We start from the raw sequence: 20,841 nt of genomic DNA, 5'->3' as shown, positions 1-20,841 counted from the left end.
TTTCCAGAAGTGTAGTGAGTGAAGTACTACAAGCGTAGCAGTGACAGCCTGTGAATTGCACGGAGGATATGAATTTCTGAGTAGTGCGTGTGGTCATCAAGTGGCAGTGAGTGGAGATATGAACAGAAACTATGACACCAGCAAGTGCGTGTTTTTCTTTCCAAACCTGAACTAAGGAAAGAGTTTAGGGGTAACTCCTGGGGAACACAAGGGCAGGGATATTTTTATACTGGAAGACATTTCAGCATCTTTCCTAGGAAATGGAAGGAGTGATATAATAATGAGAGGATCGAAGTGAAGATTAAAGGGGAAATGAGGTCTGGCCTCTGAGGGGTCAGGAGCAGAGAGATCTTGGAATAGAAACTTAAGTAACTGAATTCCTCAATACTTTTTATCTTCTAGGGTAGTTTTCATCTTACAATTTTGTGTACATCAGTAGCTTAGAGTTTGCTGTAGGAGAGATATACTTTTGAAAGGTACCTTTCTGGAACTTCCCTGGTGGCCCAGTGGTTAAGATTTCTCCTTCCAAAGTGGATGTGGGTTGGATCCCTGGTTAGCGAGCTAAGATACCATGTGCCTCGTGAACCAAAATACCAAAATATTAAAGAAGCAGCAGCAGCAGCAATATTGTAACAAGTTCAATGAAGACTTTAAAAATGATCCACATCAATAAAAAACTTAAAAAATAAATACAAGGTACATTTGTATCTATACTAATTAAAGTCATAGCAAATATCCAAGCAGTGTAGCAAAAATCAATGATATTCAATGGAGTTAAAAGTTCATGTCATCAAAAGGTTTGGGGGAAAGTACATTTTTATTCAAATTTTATATTTTATTTAAAATAGCTTTATAAAACTATTAAATATAGCACATCTAGATTTCAATGAGAAAAAGATAGTTATCAATTCTGGATCCTGAAATAACAGGATTGTTCTCGGTACGGGACTCCCCACACAGACACATAGATAACTTCTTATATCCTTTCCTTGATCATTGATTTGTATGTGTGTGTATATGATCTATATAAAAAATATATATATATATAATAAAATAAACATATAGATACATAAAATGAAAGTAAAAGTCGCTCAGTCATGTTGGACTCTTTGCAGCCCCATATACTATACAGTTCATGGAATTCTCCAGCCCAGAATACTGGAGTAGGTAGATTCCCTTCTCCAGGGGATCTTTCCAGCCCAGGGATCAAACCCAGGTCTCCTGCATTGCAGGCAGATTCTTTACCAGCTGAGTCACCAGGGAAGCCCAGATATATAAAAGTAGATATGATAAATAAAAAATAGATATAATATATACATATGGATCATACACACACCTATATACATACATAAGTGTGTTTGTATAATCTTTGCCCCGTGGTTTAAATTATTAGCTTAAAAATAAGTCTTGGGATTTCCCTGGCAGTTCAGTGATTAAGAATCCAAGCTTCTACCACAAGGAGCACAGGTTTGAGCCCTCATTGAAGAAGTAAGATCCCACAGGTAGCGCAGTGTGGCCAAAAAGATTAAAGAATAAGTCTTTGCACCTTAGTAACTCCCACGTGGTTTTGCACTAGCTATACCATCTTTTTTGCATAAAAACAAAATGCATATTTACCAACATAAAAGTATACAACCAGAGTTGATTATTAGCAAATACTCAAGAATTACCCAACATTCATTTTTTAAAAATACACAAAAGGGAGTCAAAAAACAGACCACAAGTGACATGTCTGAGAAATAGAAATAGGCTATAAAAAGCCCGAATGGTAGTTATTGTTTGCTTATGCATGTCTGCATATGGAAAACTGTGACTTTGTGAAATGATTATTCAGACTAAACTGAATAATTAATTGATTTGCTTTAACTGGTTAATATCAAAGTAATCAGTCGGAAGTAGGCTTGCTCTTCCAACTGGTTTTTATAGAAGTGTTAAAGTTCACCAAGAGAAATCTTAAAATTTTGACATACAGCAGCTGGAGATTCCTGGGGGACTGGAAAGTGTTTGAATGAAATGTCAGTTGCTACAGAAAACAAGTATAAAACATTCCCTTATAATGGACTGTGTCTCATTTCCTGTGAGTGGAGCACCATTGTCTAGATTGTACAAAATGTGCTTAAAGGTAACTTAAATTGTTTAAATGAACCTATTTAGGAAGTTTAAAGACTTCAGATAATCATTAGAATTTTTTAAGCATTTAATCATTATTTGTATTGTTTGGTATCAATAACACAAGTAAAATGATAGGTGATGACAGAAATAATAAAAATGGAACTTTAGACCAATTTTAAGTATAAAATATTGTGTGTTTATATCCATGCCCTGAATTTATTTTACTTAGCATTACATATCATTGGAAGACACAGAGAAGTATATGGATAATATTCACTAGTTTCTATTTTGGTATTTATGCTTTTATTTTTTATCTGTGTGTATATTTTTTTTTATTAAAATTGCAATTTCTGGGAGTTCCCTTGTGGTCTAGTGGCTAGAATTCAGTGCTTTCACTGCCATGGCTTGGGTTCAAATGATCAGGGAACTGAAATCCCACAAGCCTCATGTGTGGCCAAAAAAAAAAAATGCAATTTCTGGTTTGACCTAAGTTTCTCCACATTATTAGACTTTCTTTTTCAACATAATTCTCTTCCATGCTTTGATTTATCATAATTTGTTTTAACATATCCACTACTTTTGGACATCTAGGTTGTTTGAATTTTCAGTTTCATAAATTATGTTGTGATAATAATTCCAGTGAATAAATCTTTGCCTCTAATTCTGTATCCCTTAATACCTTAGGATAAATTCTTGGAAGTGGGATATCAGAGGCAAAGGGTATGAAGGGTATGTACAGTTTAAAGCACTTGATAGAAGCTGTCAAAATGCCCTGAAAAAAAAAAAAAAAAACTTGTATCAATTTACACTCTCACTAGAAATATTAAAAAGTATCTTTTCCCATAAGCCATTGACAAGGAATGTTGCCATGCTTAAAATTTTGGCAAATAGATGGAAACATAGTATCTTACTGTTGTATATTCATTTGAGTGATAGGTTAAATATAGTCTCATATGTGTGTGTGTACTTTCTGTATTTCTTTTGTGAATTGTCAGTTTATGCCCTTTGCACATTATTCTATTCGGGTAGAGAAATGGGTCTTTCAGAACATCAGGAAACTGAAGGAGGAGACAGCATTCAAGGACATTAGGACACTGACTCTGCTTTTCTCCACTTTGTGTACATCTGGCCTTGATGAGACAGGTTTGGTTGCAGGAGGACCTGATATAAATAAACATCTCCTTAAATGCAGGCCTTCTGCTTATAGGCATATGTGTAAGTTCCCCAGTAGAGATCAATAATGACATGAACTCCAGCTATGAAAGAGCTGCAGCCCAGCACAGATGTAACGTCCTCCACTCTCTCAGGATTCCACCTTGCTTAAACAGCTGCACACTCCTTATTAGAGATTCTAGGTGCCAAGAAAATCTGTATTGACTCCAGCTTGGAGAAGCAAGTTCATTTCCACAAAGTTTCTGTGTCCTTATTAGATAAATGGAAAACTTAAAGCAGGTGATAGTAACAGTGGGAGGTAAATCTCTTTCCATCAATCCATAGGCTGTTGGAAAAGATACAGGAGATATAGTTACACATATACATATACATATTTTTTTCTTACTGAATTGCATAGGTTTCATGAAGCAAGAATCTTAATAACCCCTTGTCTCTTTTAAAATATCTAAATATTAATATACCATGAAGTGCTTTCCTCAGTTTAATTTTGTATTTATTCATGTATTTGTCATCACTGTATGGGCTTGAACCATTTCATTTTTAACAGAATTTTTTAGAAACTTTAAAATATAGTTATCAATTATTATTTTCCTTGTGGCTTTTTTATGCCTAGAAATGTTAACTTTACCCCTAGAACAAATAATCAGTTTTATTTTCTTCATTTTTGTATGTTTTGTTTTTCTACATTTAATCTCTCTGAATTTTTAGATATAGTCTGTGGTGTACAAGGGCTTCCCTGGTGGCTCAGCTGGTAAAGAATCCGCCTGCAATGCAGGAGACCTGGGTTCAATCCCTGGGTTGGGTACACCTGGGTTGGGTGGTGTACAAATTTAAATTGATTTCCTTCACACAATTTGCTTTTATAAATGTCATTTAATTTAATTAGGGATTGCTTCATAATGTCCAATGAATACATGCTAATCTACTTAAATTTTGGCAATAAGACATCAATAAAAATTAGTGCTATTAATTCTTTGCAAAGAAATAGGGTAAGATTTATGAGATATTTTATACAATAGTAGTAGATACTAATGGAGAAGGAAATGGCAACCCACTCCAGTATTCTTGCCTGGAGAATCCCAGGGACAGAGGAGCCTGATGGGCTGCCATTTGTGGGGCCGCACAGAGTCGGACACGACTGAAGCGACTTAGCAGCAGCAGTATTTACTAAATTCAGGTTTGGTAGTTTCTGAGAGATCTAGAACGTTAACTTAAAAGTAAACATTTTCAGGAATGCACAATTAACCAGTAACAGTATAATATGTAACTTTTAGACATTGCAAAAAATATAGGAGAAAAACAGACTCACATAAGTTTGTGGATGTTACATATAATATCAGCAGCAGTTATAAGATCTATTTTTTATTGAAAAATAAAGCATGAAACCTGCAAAAGTCAGATTATACTATGCACATATTTTGTGGACCTCCTTGCCTTAAATAATTTGACAGATATTTTTAAAGAATAATATTGGACCTTTTGCTCTCAGGCCTACAGACTTGAAGATACAGGGCATTACAAAGAGAAAACAATTAGAAGACAAAGCAATTGGATGAAATGATTTAGCAACATGGCTAAATTGCCCACTGAAAAGAAAAAAGTAATAAAGGTTTAGAAAAGGAAATATTTTGAAGAATTCGTAGAATTCCAGCAAGATTTTGAAGATAGTAAAATATGTTGAAATACGGCAGAAAAGCAGTAGATGCTTACAGTGGGAAAAACTTGAAGAAATACTTGGAAGCACCAATGGAAACAACGGTAGCCTCCTTAGGTGCCCCTTAGATTCTGGAAGAATCCTCTTGGGGAACACTGGGAGCTAAAGTTGACAGTTAATGGAATCCACTTGTGAAGAACCGTCAATGTCATGATAAAAGGTCTAAGATTGTTTCTGCAGGCTCTGTCTGTCCAGTCCACCTTTTAAAACAAGAGTAGAGACACGATGAATGGACTGTGTGAAGGCCAACTTGGAATGGATGAGCCACGGTTCCATATACTATAAATAGAAAGGCATTATGCTGAATCGAGAGGACAAGTGTAGTGGGATTTTCAGGACTTTGTCATGTGAGAAAGACAGGAGTTAAAGATGAGTGCAGAACCTGGAAAAATGTGGCTGCAGTAGGAAAATAAATAACGAAAGGCCACAGAAAGAGTTGAAATAGACTGTCATCCACACAATTACATAAAGCCATCGTGCAGAAGAGTGCATATTGCAGTTTATGAAGCAGTAAACAGTATGAAGAAGATGTTATCAAAAACTAAAAATAGATATGAATTTAAGGGAATATGCAATGATTTTATTCAAAAACAAGATGGACAGTGAATAATAGCAGATCTAATACAGACTCAAAAGAGATGCTTGTTTCTCCTTTTTTTTCCTGAAAGATCCCTTAGAATAAGACACTTAGTTATCATACAGTATCGGTAAGAATCCTATCTGTTCTATTCCGGTGCACTAATTTGCTACTAGAGTAAGAGCCTCAGTGACTGAAAAGCAGAGTCTGAGAATATTTTATCCCCATGCATTTTAGTTGCGTCCTGCCAGATCTCAAAGCAATCACTCCATAAAATAGATTTCCTGTGCTCTTGACTTTGTACTTATCTTCACCATGGCTATAATGAGCGTTTTGCAACTAACTTATTTTCCATGGGAACCACCAGAAAAACCATGATGGTACAAAGAGGGAGGCTGCAAAATTATTAACAGTAAACCTTATTCCACTTGCACCAGTGGGTCTCAATCCTGATTAAGATTTTATATCAGTACGATTGAATTCTGTAGATGGTTTGGTAAAGGCAAGGGGGTGCCCTAACACTGGGCCAGTGGGCTCTTCAATGCTATAAAGACGAAGGATTTAAATTCCAGTAGCTCTTATGGTCCATATTTGCATTTCTAAGGGTCTAGGTGTAAACTCTGTGGTTTCATCATTAGTACCTTGAGTGTGATTATTATTCTTTATCTCAAAATCTTAAGAGATCAGTGCAGAGGGTCAGAAGAGGAGCAGTGTTTCTTTAAAGTATTGCAATAATTTTACCTCTCTATTCATATTGCTAAAGGGATAAAAAGGATGAAAAGGGATCTATTTGGTGGTGAAAAGTTTGTCCTTTAAGGGATAAGGATATTGCCATATATACCCATGATGTGAATATTGCCATATATACCCATGAGTTACTTCTGCCATGTTTCAAGTGGTTTGTAGTAAGTATATAGTTCATTAATAGTTGACAGCTGTCAGGCAAGATTTTGCCTCCTGAAGAAATACTAGGAAGGGTCAGTGCTTAGACTGACCTTTCGCATGAGATATATTTCTTATCCTATCTTGATTAGGAAATTTTACACACAAAAATCCTCTTACTCCAACCAATTCCGATTCTGCTGTGATGACATTATTCCTTTATGGAACAGTTTGTATTCTTTCCAAATTTAAAACTCCTTTGACATCCCATGGAAAGTGTCACTGCTCTGCCGAAGGATTTTGAAAATAGTTACTTTGTAACAATGATAACTCATAAGGATTTTGGATGTGAATGCTATTATTGTTCTTTTAGAAAAATCATTGTATTTTCATACATTTTCATACTTGTATTTCCAAATGACAGAGTAGAAGTTGATAGAGGCAGAAACAGAGATAGATATTTGTATTATATTGAGTACCTATTGTATTGAATCTGCTACCTTCTGAGATTTAGTAGTATTATTCCTATTTAAACAAGGAAAGAAAACTAAGGCTGAAAGAATCTAAATATCTTGATATGGTTCCACTGGTACTAAATGACAAGGCCGGGATTGAAAGCCACTGTGTAATTCCCAAACCCACTGCTGCTGCTGCTGCTGCTAAGTCACTTCAGTCGTGTCCGACTCTGTGCCACTCCATAGACGGCAGCCCACCAGGCTCTGCCATCCCTGGGATTCTCCAGGCAAGAATACTGGAGTGGGTTGCCATTTCCTTCTGCGGTGCATGAACAGGAAAAGTGAAAGTGAAGTCGCTCAGTCGTGTCCGACTCTTAGCGACCCCATGGACTCTAGCCTACCAGCCTCCTCCATCCATGTGATTTTCCAGGCAAGAGTACTGGGGTGGGGTGCCATTGCCTTCTCCGCCCAAACCCACTATCTGATTCTAAATCTCACTATACTACACCGCCTACTCTTGCATGGAATCTCTTGGTACCTGGACAACAGTATAGCGAACATCCCCTCAGATCACCTGCTTTTCAAAGAGAAGGAACAAGCCTTGTGAATTTACATGTCTTCCATGTCACCTTGAGCTTCTGTGTAGTTGGATTTGTTTCATACTTCTTAGTCTAAGATATAATCCTCCTATTTTAAGAAAACAGTTTCACTGGCACAGTGCTAAGGACACTTGATTATAAGTGGAAAGATCTGGGTTCTTTATGCTGGTTCTATCATTAACTTGTTTATCTTGGGTCATTCACCCAATGTCTTTGTGTCTGAATTCTTTCAAACTGTGCCTACTTATTAAACCATTTTAAAGAGTATGCATGTTTATATTTTTGGTTGACCTTCCAAGGCTAATACTGAAAAGTTTTTTCTTGAGGATTTACCTCAAAGGAGGAAAGTCACACTGGGTTAGGATAAGTCTGTCAAAGTGAAGAGAGAATCTAGTCAAGTACCTTAAGTAGCAAGAAAAATTAGATTCATTATTTGCATCAATCAAGTATAATCCAAATTTCCTTTGCTTTTGTATATGTCCAGTACTACATTGATAAAGAATGAAACTATGATCCTTAAACGAATACAAGATACGTTATTGCCGACAAAATTTTGTCATCTTTTGTTTTCACTAACATTTCTATGTTACCCAGTCATTTCAGATTCCTAATATAAATTTGTTCAGTGCTAAGAGTTTTATCTATGTAAACATTGAGTATTATATGGTATTTCATTATATAAGTTTAGGAAATTTGCTTTTAGTGATATTTAGGAAGAAATTTTGGGTGAGTAGTTTGCCATATTTGGCAAGTAGGTCCTGAATGTTTAACAGATGAATGAAAAAAATAACTTTTTGTCTGGCTTGCTTCACTTAGCAAAATACTCTGTAGGTTCATGCATGTTGTCACAAATGACAAGATCTCAGTCTTTTTTTTTTTTTTTACAGCTAATATGCCTCTGTGTGTGTGTGTGTGTGTGTGTGTATGTGTGTGTGTAAAACATCATTTCCATTCTTCTGTCAATGGACACTTAGTTTGCTTCCATATCTTGGCTATTGTAAATAATGCTTCAGTGAACATAGGGATGCATAAATCTGTTTGAATTAGTGTTTTTATTTTCTTCAGATTAATACCCAGGGGGTGGGGTTGCTAGATCATATGGTAATTCTATTTCCAGTTTTTTGAGGGCCCTCCATCCTGTTTTCCACAGTGACTGTACCAATTTACATTCCTACAGCAGTGCAGGAAGGTTCCCTTTTCTCTACATCTTTGAAAATACTGTATATTTTCACTGCTTTGTGGAATATAAAAACAAAACAAATGAACAAATGAAACAGAAACAGGCTCACAGATTCAGAGAACAAGCTAGTGGCTGCCAGAGGGGAGGGGTGGGGGATGGTGACATATTTATTTTATAACTGGTAATAATATATGGCACAGGGAACATAGTCAATGATATTTTAATAATTTTGTATGTTATGTAATCTATAAAAATATCAAATCATTATGTTACACATCTGAAATAAAGCTAATATAATATTGTAAATCAACTATACTTCAATTAAAAAACAAAATAACTGACATTACTTAAATATTTCAATCTTTTAAAAAAGATGATCAAGCCAGCTTTAACAAACGAAAAACGGTAATACTGCCTCGTCCTCTTTCATGCACTTGGCAAAGAAAAATTTGATGTGGAACGTAGTGTTTTATTTTGACCATGGTAATAGTTGATTTCCATTATGCTTCTCAAACTTCCCCATGTACTGTTATCTCTGTCTTTCTTGAAATACTGCAGCCTCTCAAAACACAATCTGGTTCAGGTTATTATTTCACTGAAAGAATATTCATGTGATCATCAGCTTGTTTCTAGAGGAAATGATCTCTAGGAATCAATTCTTTAGCTTTATGTGGCTAAAGAATCTGCCAGATGACTGAATATCATAATCTATAAGTCTGATGGAGACCTTGAAAGATACCAGTTTCACTCTCTGTAAGGAAGCCTGAGACACAACTGAACTAGATACTGTGATTCTTCTGAGTTTGCCTGTATCTGTGTTTAATTAGAAAATTTTAAATGACTTTTATCCTAAGTTCTTGGCATGAAATGGAGCAATTTTGGCCCTCATCTTCATGTCATAATCCTTCCTACACTTGAGTAGCAAGACTTATCTTTCTTTTCTCAAAGCTAATTAGGCTTAGTAGTCATTCTTTGATAAATTGATCCTACCTCCTAGACCTAATCGTTTTCATTATTCACTGAGCATCATCCCAATTCATTATGTCTCCTTAGTTTTGGGGAACCTCAAAACACATACACACAAATGTACTTTCTCTTGCCGTTTGAATGATAGTAATATCACATTTCTGCTCAAAATTATCTTTAGTGCCTACGACATGTATCAGCAGTATGTTTGAAACCATGGTGTCTGTCCTCAAAATATGTTTTCAGTGGTTAAATTCTCCTTTATGGCCCTTGAATTCAGCTGTGATCTGTGTGACGTTACCAGAACCACTCAAAAGATTCTTTGCTTGTTACTTTTCCCTTCCTCTTGCTTTTTCTTAAATTTCTTTGTAATTTCAACCTTAGATTTCTTTGGAATCTTCCATAAAAAACTGTTATTTCCCAGATCATATTTCCTCCCATAGATTAAGAGACCAGAATTTTCGTGTGGCTCTCTGCTCACATCCTTTTATCCTACTAATTTTGTCCAGTTGTAATGTTTCATTTACTATCCTGCTTATTAATTATCAGGCCCTCTACCCCTCTTTCTCTCCCTTCATGTCATCACTGTAAATTTGTTTGCAACTGGAATACTCAAATACATGTTTCTTCCAACCTACAGTTCTTAATAAGCCAGGATGAGCAGTAAATATCTATTTGAAAGACTGACTTACTACCCATTCAATTCTTATTTCCTATCCTCTAAAAGTCCATGAGGCTTTAAAGAGATCTACATTTAAATGGGAATACAATGTGTTAGTTGTGGAAAGCCTGCACTACAAATGTGATATTTCAGTTATATCTGTTTTAAAAACATACCTTAGAGTAAGTACCTTATTTTAGATTGCCACTTACGGTGTTATATAGGTACATTATGCAAACTCTCATTAACAAAAATAACTTGTTATCCTTTGCAAACACACTTCCAGTTTTAAAAAAAATGAAAAACTGCTCTTGGGGAATGGAATGGTAGCTGTCTTTTTGTAGCCTGATTTTTTCCCCTAATGGATATAAATCATTAGAAATAAATTGTGTTCTGTCATTGTAGCCAGTAATTGGTGACATTTTCTTGTCACCATGCGATTATAAATAACAGCAATATACATACTGTCAGAAGATTCGTTATGTTACAAAAAACATAAACCAGTAGTCTGTTCCTTTTAACTATACTTTGCATATTTTCTGTGTTAAGTGTGACACCGATACTTTCACCAATTTTTAAGGAATACTCAACAACACAGACTTCGTCATTAATGACTTCAGATTGTTTCATTATGCTTTAAATGTATTTTAATTATTTCTATTTCTTCTATAGTCTACCTGGAAAATATATTCTTCAGAGAATGTTTCATTTGCAAACAGATATTTGATCCATAAAACAGATAGTGTTTGTTTTTAAAGTGGTAAAACATGTAACAGAGACAAAAGACTGTAAGCATTCATTTAAAAATGGGTCGTGTTATAAGAATAAAAATACAAGGACCTCAAATTTTTGCTTGAGTAATAAGTAGTGATAATCTATCCTCAGGCCAAAGAAAAAATAATCCATTTGGAAGGAACATTCATGTGGACCAAATCCTCTAATTAACTTGCTTCATTAATTATTAAATTAGCACACAAAACACAACTTTCCAATTTGACTGTCCTGGCAATGTCACATACCTACCACTTCTTAGACCACCACACCCCAGAAAAGAAGAGAGTGTCCCTGTTTCTCACTTTCAGTAGCTTCCATTGCTTCCTGGAAAGAAGTTTGTATTTTTCTTTGCCTCCTCAAAATTAAGACAGAACAGCTCCTGCTGGGTTATGGAGAGGGCTCAACAGACAAGCCTATTACAGCTTTTATTTGACCTCTGTCTTTCTGGACAAGTTTATCTGCCTCTCCCTGGAAGTCCCTGAAGCAAGACTTGAAGGGCATTACTTCCTGCCAGCGCACTGGACTCATTTTGGAGAACTCTGGGCTCCATGACTTCCCCATTGAGACAATGTGTTCTAAACTTCTCCCTTTGATTTTCTCTTTCCACTTATGCAACATTTTTGAAGTTTATCTCAGATTCCTTCACTTTGAGAAAATAACATTAGTAATGCTCAAAATTCTCCAAGCTAGGCTTCAACAGTATGTGAACCAAGAACTTCCAGGTATTCAAGCTGGATTTAGAAAAGGCAGAGGAACCAGAGATCAAATTGCAAAATCCGTTGGATCATAGAAAAAGAATTCCAGAAAAAACATCTATTTCTGCATCATTGACTATGCTAAAGCCTTTGACTGTGTGAATCACAACACACTGTGGAAAATTTTTCAAGAGATGGGAATACCAGATCACCTCACCTGCCTCCTGAGAAACCTTTATGCAGGTCAAGAAGCAACAGTTAGAATTGGACATGGAACAATGGACTAGTTCCAGATAGGGAAAGGTGTACATCAAGGCTGTATATTATCACCCTGCTTATTTAACTCATATGCAGAGTACATCATGTGTACATGAAGCACAAGCTGGAATCAAGATTGCCAGGAGAAATAACAATAACCTCAGATACACAAATGACCCCACCCTTATGGCAGAAAGCTAAGAGGAACTTAAGAGTCTCCTGATGAAAGAGGAGAGTGAAAAAGCTGGCTTAAAACTCAACATTCGAAAAACAAAAATCATGGCATCTGGTCCCATCACTTCATGGCAAATAGATGGGGAAACAATGGAAACAGTGACGGACTTTATTTTCTTGGGCTCCAAAATTCACTGTGGACAGTGATTGCAGCCGTGAAATTAAAAGACTTGCTCCTTGGAAGAAAAGCTATGACAAACCTAGACAGCATATCAAACAGCAGAGACATTACTTTGCCAACGAAAGTCCCTATAGTCAAAGCTATGGAAGCTATGGTTTTTCCAGTAGTCATGAATGGATGTAAGAGTTGGACCATAAAGAAGGCTGAGTGCTGAAGGATTGATGTTTTTGAATTGTGGTGTTGGAAAGGACTTTTGAGAGTCCATTGGACTGTGAGGAGATCAATCCAGTCAATCCTAAAAGAAATCAATCTGAATATTCATTGGAAGGACTGATGCTGAAGCTGAAGCTCCAATCCTTTGGCCACCTAATGGGAAGAACTGCCTCATTAGAAAAGACCCTGATGCTGGGAAAGACTAAAGGCAGGAGGAGAAGGGGATGACAGAGGCTGAGATGGTTGGATGGCATCACTGACTCAATGAACATGAGATTGAGCAAGCTCTGGGAGTTGGTAATGGACGGGGAAGCCTGGTGTGCTGCAGTCCATGGGGTCCCAAAGAGTTGAACACAACTGAACGACTGAACAACAACAAAAAGAAGGTTTTCCTTACTTTGTTTTGCAATTATTCATTCAACAAACACAGCCAAGGTGCTGTATCTTTCTCTTCAGAGGCTGCAAAGCTGAAAGCCAAGACCTTCCAGGGTTGGTAGTGAAGAAGCTTAGTAATAACTCTAAAAGAGCTCCAGATACTTGTAATTTCAGAGCTCTTCATCACATTTTGGTCTCTTTTAGTATTTTTGCATTGATTTCTTGTTATTTTGGGTACTACGGCATTCATCTGTCCCTTTTTTCCTCTAAAGGTTAGCCGTTTAGCAAAGTGATCCTTTTACTAATAAAGTCACCAAATATTTTTTGTTTCCTGGACTGCATCTAAGTTATGTTTGATTTTGAATTCTGCTTTTTCTTTGTTGGCCTCATGATGCTTCTTTGATTTCCATTCTTCTTCCTACTTAAAATCAGATTGCCATCAAAAGCTGTAAAATGAGTCTCTTTCACACTGGATATTCTTTAAAGAAATTTTCCAAACATAAATTGCTATAACATTTTGTCAGAAAATGAACTCGCATGACTTATATTATATATTTTTCACCATGGCAGTCAAAACTATTTGCCAAAGTGGAACTCAATTTTCTACTTTTTATTCCCACTTAACATTTCCAAATCACTTCCTAAATTTCAACATGATTATTGAATACTTTGTCTTACTTTCCTACTTGAAATCTTTTCACTGCTCTATACTTTCATCAAATTCAAACTATTTATTTATTTCAAAGCTACTCTTGGTCCCTAGAACACAGGGAGCATATATATTACTTCATTCACATTTCTGCATTTCTTTTGTCCTTTCCTTACATCTAGAAATTTTTATTTCTTTCCTCCAATTCTCTTGATTCCTGGCTCCATAAAATGTCTGTTCACCAAAAACAAGAAAGAAGTTGAATCAATCTTCTTAGGAAGATTTCAATCCTCTAAGCTTATCTTTCACTGGTCGCTTAGATGGTAAAGCATCTGCCTGCAGTGCAGGAGACCTGGGTTCGATCCCTGGGTCAGGAAGATCCCCTGGAGAAGGAAATGGCAACCCACTCCAGTACTCTTGCCTGAAAAATCCCATGGATGGAGGAGGATGGTAGGCTACAGTCCATGGGGTCTCAAAGAGTCAGACCTGACGGAGCAACTTCACTTTCTCTTTCAAGCTTATCTTTCTTGTTATTTAAACACCAAATAATCTTATCTTCCTTTCTTTACCTGAGATTCCTTTGAAGACATCATAATGGACCCTTTTTATTGGCTGCCTTTCTGTGAATCAACCATGTGCTTTCTTGACACTTGGCTTGATCATGCTAAACTGGCAATCTGCATTACCTTCCTAGCTACTGTTTGTGGGTAATCCTGCCAGCTTTCCTGGCTTCACTTAAGTACATCTTCATTTTTATTGCCCCAAAGTGCAACTAGCTGACCTACCTCCAAATTCCCATAGTGTCTTTCCCTCTAGTTCTTCCATGACATTTAGCATTTACTACATTGTTGTTGTTCAGTCGCTAAGTTGTATCCAACTCTTTGTGATCCCTTGGACTGTAGCACTCCAGGCTCCTGTCTTCCACTCCCTCCTTGAGTTTGCTCTAATTCATGTTTGTTGAATGGGTAATGCTATCTAACCATCTGATTTTGTGCTGCCCCCTTCTCCTTTTGCCTTCAATCTTTCCCAGCATCAGCATCTTTTCTAATGAATCAGCTTTTTGCATCAGGAGGTCAAAGTATTGCAGCTTCAGCAACAGTCCTTCCAATGAATATTCAGGGTTTTCTACATTATATTGAAGTTACCTATATATCTGTCTTTTTCTCTCCCCTCTATCTTAAAACTCTAGAAAAGAGGTGCTAGACCTTAAAAGCAAAAGAACAGAAGAACTACACCCAAAATAGGTGCCCAGTTAAATTTTTCAACAACCAAATGAAGAAATGTTCATTGAACTACATATGTCAGAAAATTGGTGGGAGGAAGAAAGAGAAAAACTTAGTTCTTTGTAGATGAACATTTTGGTCTTCTTGGTGGGGAAATAGATATTTGTATACTCCAACCTGTAAAAATATGTTATAAAGAGCTTTATATTGTGGAAGTGTTTTTAAAACTATATTTGTAAAAAGAGAATGAATGCATTGGCTTCCATGACATACGGTTTTAATTAGAATTCAGACCATTTGTGCAGCCCTTATTATGATTTCTTCTTATTTGCATTCACTGGATTTTCTTTCCTAAATGATTTATACACTTGCATAACTTGAAATTTTAAGCATTGAATTTATTGAACGTTGTCATTATACATTAAAATTATTTTTATAATCTTGAGTACTTTAATAGATCATATGTTCTTATGCATATAATTTATGTTAGGAATTTTTTCTATCAAGCTTTACACTGTCATTTGGAGCACTTTAGAAATCAATATCATAGAATCCTATAAGGAGAAAAAATATTTCTAAAAGTACTCCCCTGTGTTCCCATTAATTTGTGTATTATCAAGGTCTTTATTAGGAATATAGTTGCTAATGTAAGCCTATAATAAACAGAGTATAATTGAATTTTCAATATTTTGTCACCTGGGAGTAATTTCCTTACAAGACCTCTGCTCCATCTTCTAACTAATTGTCAGCAGTTACTCAGTATCACCACATTAATGTCACCAAACATTGTAAAAATATCTACCTGATTGCATTATATTTAAAGATATTCATTTCAAGCTCTTGATATTTTCTCTTTAAATTATTTACCTCAATTTTAAATATCATTTAGAATGCAATAAATGTAATGAGCCGACATGTTTAGAAAATACAGATTGAGATGTGAGCACAGATTTGTTGGGTAGACAATAAAGACAGTCATGTTGGGAGTCCCAAAGCATCGGAGCAGCCTGGTGGTGGAGCAGGGGTCCGGCTGAACGAGTCAGGGCTCCTGCTTATAGACAGTGGACGTCAGACCCTCTCCTTCACAGGGTTCAGCCTGCTTTTTGGTCTGTTACTTTTTTTTTTTTTTCTTTTCTATGACCTTCATCTGGGTGAATCAGATATTATGATGCTACTATGCCAAATGATATCCTAACGTATTATCAAATCTAAAGGCAATAACAGTTGAACATGCTAGATACAGGTGGATTGGTGGGAAAGAGGGAAAAAGTTTATCGTTGGTGGTGCCATATGGTTAGAATTAAACCTTTTTCTAATCCAGAACGCAAGACAGCATCCCTGGGACAATTCAGGTTTCTCTGTTGTTGCAGAATAATCAATACCGTCTCCTTTACTCTTATAGATGTCTTGATTTGGTCATTAAATTAAACGGTCACTCAACCTGTAACACATTTTTAGTTTAGCACTTCTTTTATTTCCCAGATGTCTTGCTAATGACCTGTACAGTTAGATTAAAATGATTGTGTTCCTACTCAGGAATCCTACATTCGACCTATTTTGCAAAAACTCAGACTCTGTTCAACAGTCAAATACTGTTCAACCATTAAATTTTGACTGTGGATATGAGCATGGTCGATTTTTTTAATCCTAACATTTTCATCATTTGCTTGTCAGTGATACAATATGGGTATAAAACACAGCACATAAATATATGATGATATGTATATGATTTAAAATTTTTAATTTGGAAAAAAATTTTCCAAGGAGGAGTCTTCACAGTGCATGAAAGCCGGAGAGCCTGGTGACGCTAGCCTAATATTATACACACTTATGTGTGTTCTCAATTAACTTCATCACAATGACAAAGTTTGAGGGGATATTTTATTATGTGATCATGGAGAAGGACATCTCTGTATGTGAGTCAAATCAGCACATTTGGCAAAAATGAAAAGGTGTGGTTTCAGATGGCAAACTGAATTCAGTTAAAGCAAACATTGACGGGTACCCACGATGCCCAAAGCCCTGTGCTCAGCTGTGGGGAGCCTACAGAGAGAAGACAGCTTCCTTGAGGGGATTGTGGCTCAGAAGTGGAAGTGGACAGCTCCCAGTTAATAGTCAGCTTCTCCCTGCTGACTCTGTGCTCAGCTTCTCAAAGGCAGTGAGGGTAGGTTATTGTTACTCCTATTTTATAAAAGAGGAAACTGAGGAATAGAGAGATTTATCTCTTTGTCTGTCTTGAGCATCTCCTTGTGCCATTATGGTGAAGCGGACAGATACATCCTGTCCTCGTGGGAGTTTGCAAGTCTAGTGAGAAAAACAGAGCTTCCACAAGCTCATGAAATTACTCCACATCTAAAGAAAAGAGCTAACTTAGGTGAGAGGGAATTTCAGGATGGATGAGGGATGGAGGTCTTTGAATCAGAGGGTCAAGGAAGTCTTTTCTGAAATGTGACAAATTTAGACCTGAGAATTTAAAGATCAGAAAGAGTGAGTCAAGAGAGGCAGTGGGAGAGGTTATAGGTAGAAGGAAAGCTCCACAAAGGCGTGAGGAATGCAAGAGCTTGCAGGAGCATTTGAGAACCTGAAAGCAGAACACGAAAGGGTAACTTAAACATCAAGGCTGGTGTGACTTATGAAATAAGGTTGGTCAAGAAAGCTGGGCTTGGCAGAGCTTGGGTTTTAAAGGCACGTGAACTTGAAGCAAATGTATGTTGGGCTCCGCAAGTCTTTCCCTAGCCCCAAACCGCAGTAGGAAGACATGAGACGGTTTTGAGCTGGGAGAGATGTGATCTAATTTGCCCAAGATCCCAGAGCTAAAAATTCCAAGAGCTGGAATCAGTCTCAGGCCAAGCTGATTTTAGAGCCCCACTCCACATTCTAACACACCACTTCCCCAGAGACTCAACAATAACTGAGAATGTGGCAGAAGCTACATGCATAAAGAGGCATGTGGTGATTCTAAGCAGGAAGAAATCACATCCACCTGGGCTTTGTTTTAAAAAGTCCAAGGAAGGAGGTGGCACATGTCTGGAGGCTAAAAGGGCAGTTCAGGAAAAGAGAAGAACATAAAATGGGGCAGACATGAGCCCATGGAAAAGGAAGTTCACCTCCATTGACATGTGTCACCCCTAGGGGTGGCCAGGGAATTACAAAGGTTGGTTGAAGAAAGACTGAATGGGGCTTTACATGCTCCTCTGGGACTCTGGGACCTTTGAATATAATTCAGTAATTATCAAAGAGTCAGGGTAGGTATCTGAGTCAAATACTATGACTAGAGCTGCGCTTTAAAAATAATACCATAATGCAAAGGAGTATGTATAACTGAATCACTCGGCTGTATAGTAGAAATTAACACAACACTGTAAATCAACTAGACTTAAATAAAATTTTTAAAAATAAAATAAAATTTTTTAAAATGAGGGAATTCCCTGGTGTCCAGTAGTTAGGAATCAGCACTTTCTCTGTCCTGGCAAAGGTTCAGTCTCTGGTGAGGGATCTAAGATCCTGCAAGCCATGCCATGAGGCCAAAAATAATTTTTAAAATAAGCATTAAAAATATTTGTGTGTATATATATATATATATATATACACACACACACGTATATGTATATAAGCTCTATCGTGTCCAACTCTTTGTGACCCCATGGACTGCAACCTACCAGGCTTCTCTGTCCATGGGATTATCCCAGCAAGAATACCGGAGTGGGTTGCCAGGTCCTCCTCCAGGATCTACGCGATCCAGGGATTGAACCTGTCTCCTGCATTGCAGAAGGATTCTTTACTGCTGAGACACTGGGGAAGCCCAGTACGTGTATATATATATATACCTACACCTATGTCCAGAGTATAAAGTCTGGCTCTAGAGTCAGACTGCCTGATCCCATGTTCCAGTTACACCACTAGCTAGTTCTGTGGCCTTAGATAGTTTTCTTCATCTCTTGGTGTCTCCATTTCCTCAAGTTTAAGTGGGGTTAATCAGAGTAGTGAAGATTGCTGCTGTGGCCTGCCTGCCGTCTGCCCCACACTGGGGGGGTTGCTCCAGGATGTTGCTTCATATGTGATGGCCCACACTCTGCAACCACTGCAAAGAAGATTTTTAAAGGCAGTTTAGTAGCTGAATTTGTGGACCATTTTGGAGCACATTTTTTTTGTTTAAAAAGGTAAACACTAGCCAAGATTTCAGGCAAACAATGAGCAAGAAATGTCCCTTCATCATGGAAGTTTATTACAAATCTATTGAACACTCTAGAATGTACACGGTCAGAAAACAAGATCAAGAAAAATGGCTGAACAGCAGAAATTAGAAATTACCATCGATCAAGGTTTGCCCTATTTCATAGTAGCAGGCAAGATTAAAATTCCATAGTTGACATGGATGATTTTTAAAATATTTAAGGCCAAATGTAAATTCTAATTAAGTCAGAGGTTTTATTCTTTGGACTAACTGTGAAGAAATTGATGGTAGGTTTATGTTATGAACGGAGTTATGTTTATAGTACTCAGAATAAAGTGGTTCTCAAAAATAATAATAATAGCACCAACTTCACAATGCTGTTGAACAGAGTAAATTAGATGATCATTGTAGAGAGTTACCAGGGTGCTTGACTTAAGGTCGGTACTCAATGCCTGTTCACTACTTCAGAAAAAGAACTGGTGCAGGAACTCCTGCAGGAGCTAGTTAAGATTCAGCTAGAGTGAAAGGAGGGGAAAAGGTAAGGGATGGCATGCAAGGACGAATCACCACATTAGACCAGAAACTCCGTGAGAATAGGAGCCATGACCACTTGGCTTCCTGTCATATTCCCCCATGGCTCGCCTGGGGCCTGGCGTGGAGGACACGTGTGACAAATGTGTGTGGATTTGAATTGAACTCACCCACGATGTGCTCAATAAATGCATGTGTTCTGTGGTGGATCCGTTTTGCTCATGGGTAGCATAGGCATATGCTGCTGATGATATGGATCCGTTTTGATAATATCAAGACAAACATCTTGAACTCCACATAAAAAATAAACTAACAGAGGGAGAGATACTCAACATTTATTATTTCAAATGTCTCCCAACTGTGAGGGTTTATGTTAGCTCGCAAAACTCACCAATTGCCAGAAATTTTGACCAAGGCCACATCTCACTTTGCCAATTCAGCAGGCAGGCGATTCGTTCACCGGTGACGCAACTGAGGTTAACCCAGGCTTTGGCTGACATCCCAGAATAATCTAGGGACATCTTCTTGAAAGCCTCTGCCACGTGCCCTCTCTGGCTTCCTGACCCGGAACCTCCTCTTGTTGCCCCCCCCCACGTGTGGGGGAAGTGGATGAGTTTGGGGGGTGGACGACTGCTCTCATTGCCTCTGTGTTCAGCCAAGGACCCACGTGCACCGGAAAGCTCCCTGTGCTGGAGCCTTTCCACTGACCTGGTCCCTGTGGGAGGTGTGTGCTCCGAGCAGGGATGAGATGGACAGCTGAACGGGGGCCTGACCGACGCTGAACCCAGGCGTGAGAACAGGTGCTTTTGACAGCTAGGAAAGAATTGGTCTGAGAATCCCCCTGACAAAGGGAAATCAGAGAAATTAGAGACAGGAAAAAACCTATTAGTCAATTCCCTTGCCGAAGATAAATTGATCCCTAGTGTGTCTTCCTAGTTTCCTGTCCTCTGCAGTTATACCTGTGTCAACGTGTAAGGATGAGGGGCCCTGGGGGTGTGGACGAAGGCAGGACTCCAGGCTGGGTTAGGTACTGGGATGAAAACAGATCTGTAGGCATTAAAAGAAAAGTAATGATATGGGGGAATAAGAAGAACGGTTGACCTTTTTTAGGGCTGGAGATTTGAAGAGAGATAGAAAATTCCATGCAAGATTCTGTGGTTATTGTTTTCTTAATGAAGAGCTGAGTATTATTTATCCAAAGGGAAGAAGAGTTCTTATTCAGTGTTGACTCTTTTTTTGCCACAAAGTAAAGGTGTTGAGTAAATATTTTTGACA

General features: G+C 37.5%; 1 protein-coding gene and 1 pseudogene across 1 annotated transcript in view; both read left to right on the top strand.

Annotated features, from left to right (window-relative positions):
* TENM3 (teneurin transmembrane protein 3) overlaps positions 1 to 20,841 on the top strand; it is a 1,016,736-nt gene that overhangs the window by 601,414 nt on the left and 394,481 nt on the right. The window lies entirely within an intron of this gene.
* Positions 18,922 to 19,165, top strand: LOC145518159 (protein CEBPZOS pseudogene; annotated as a pseudogene).

Source organism: Giraffa tippelskirchi, chromosome 8, assembly GCF_054371585.1.
Source record: "Giraffa tippelskirchi isolate mGirTip1 chromosome 8, T2T-mGirTip1v1.2.pri, whole genome shotgun sequence".
In the NCBI taxonomy this organism is placed as follows: domain Eukaryota; kingdom Metazoa; phylum Chordata; class Mammalia; order Artiodactyla; family Giraffidae; genus Giraffa; species Giraffa tippelskirchi.
Note: the sequence above shows the minus strand (reverse complement) of the source record. Positions and strands in the feature narration are given on the sequence as shown.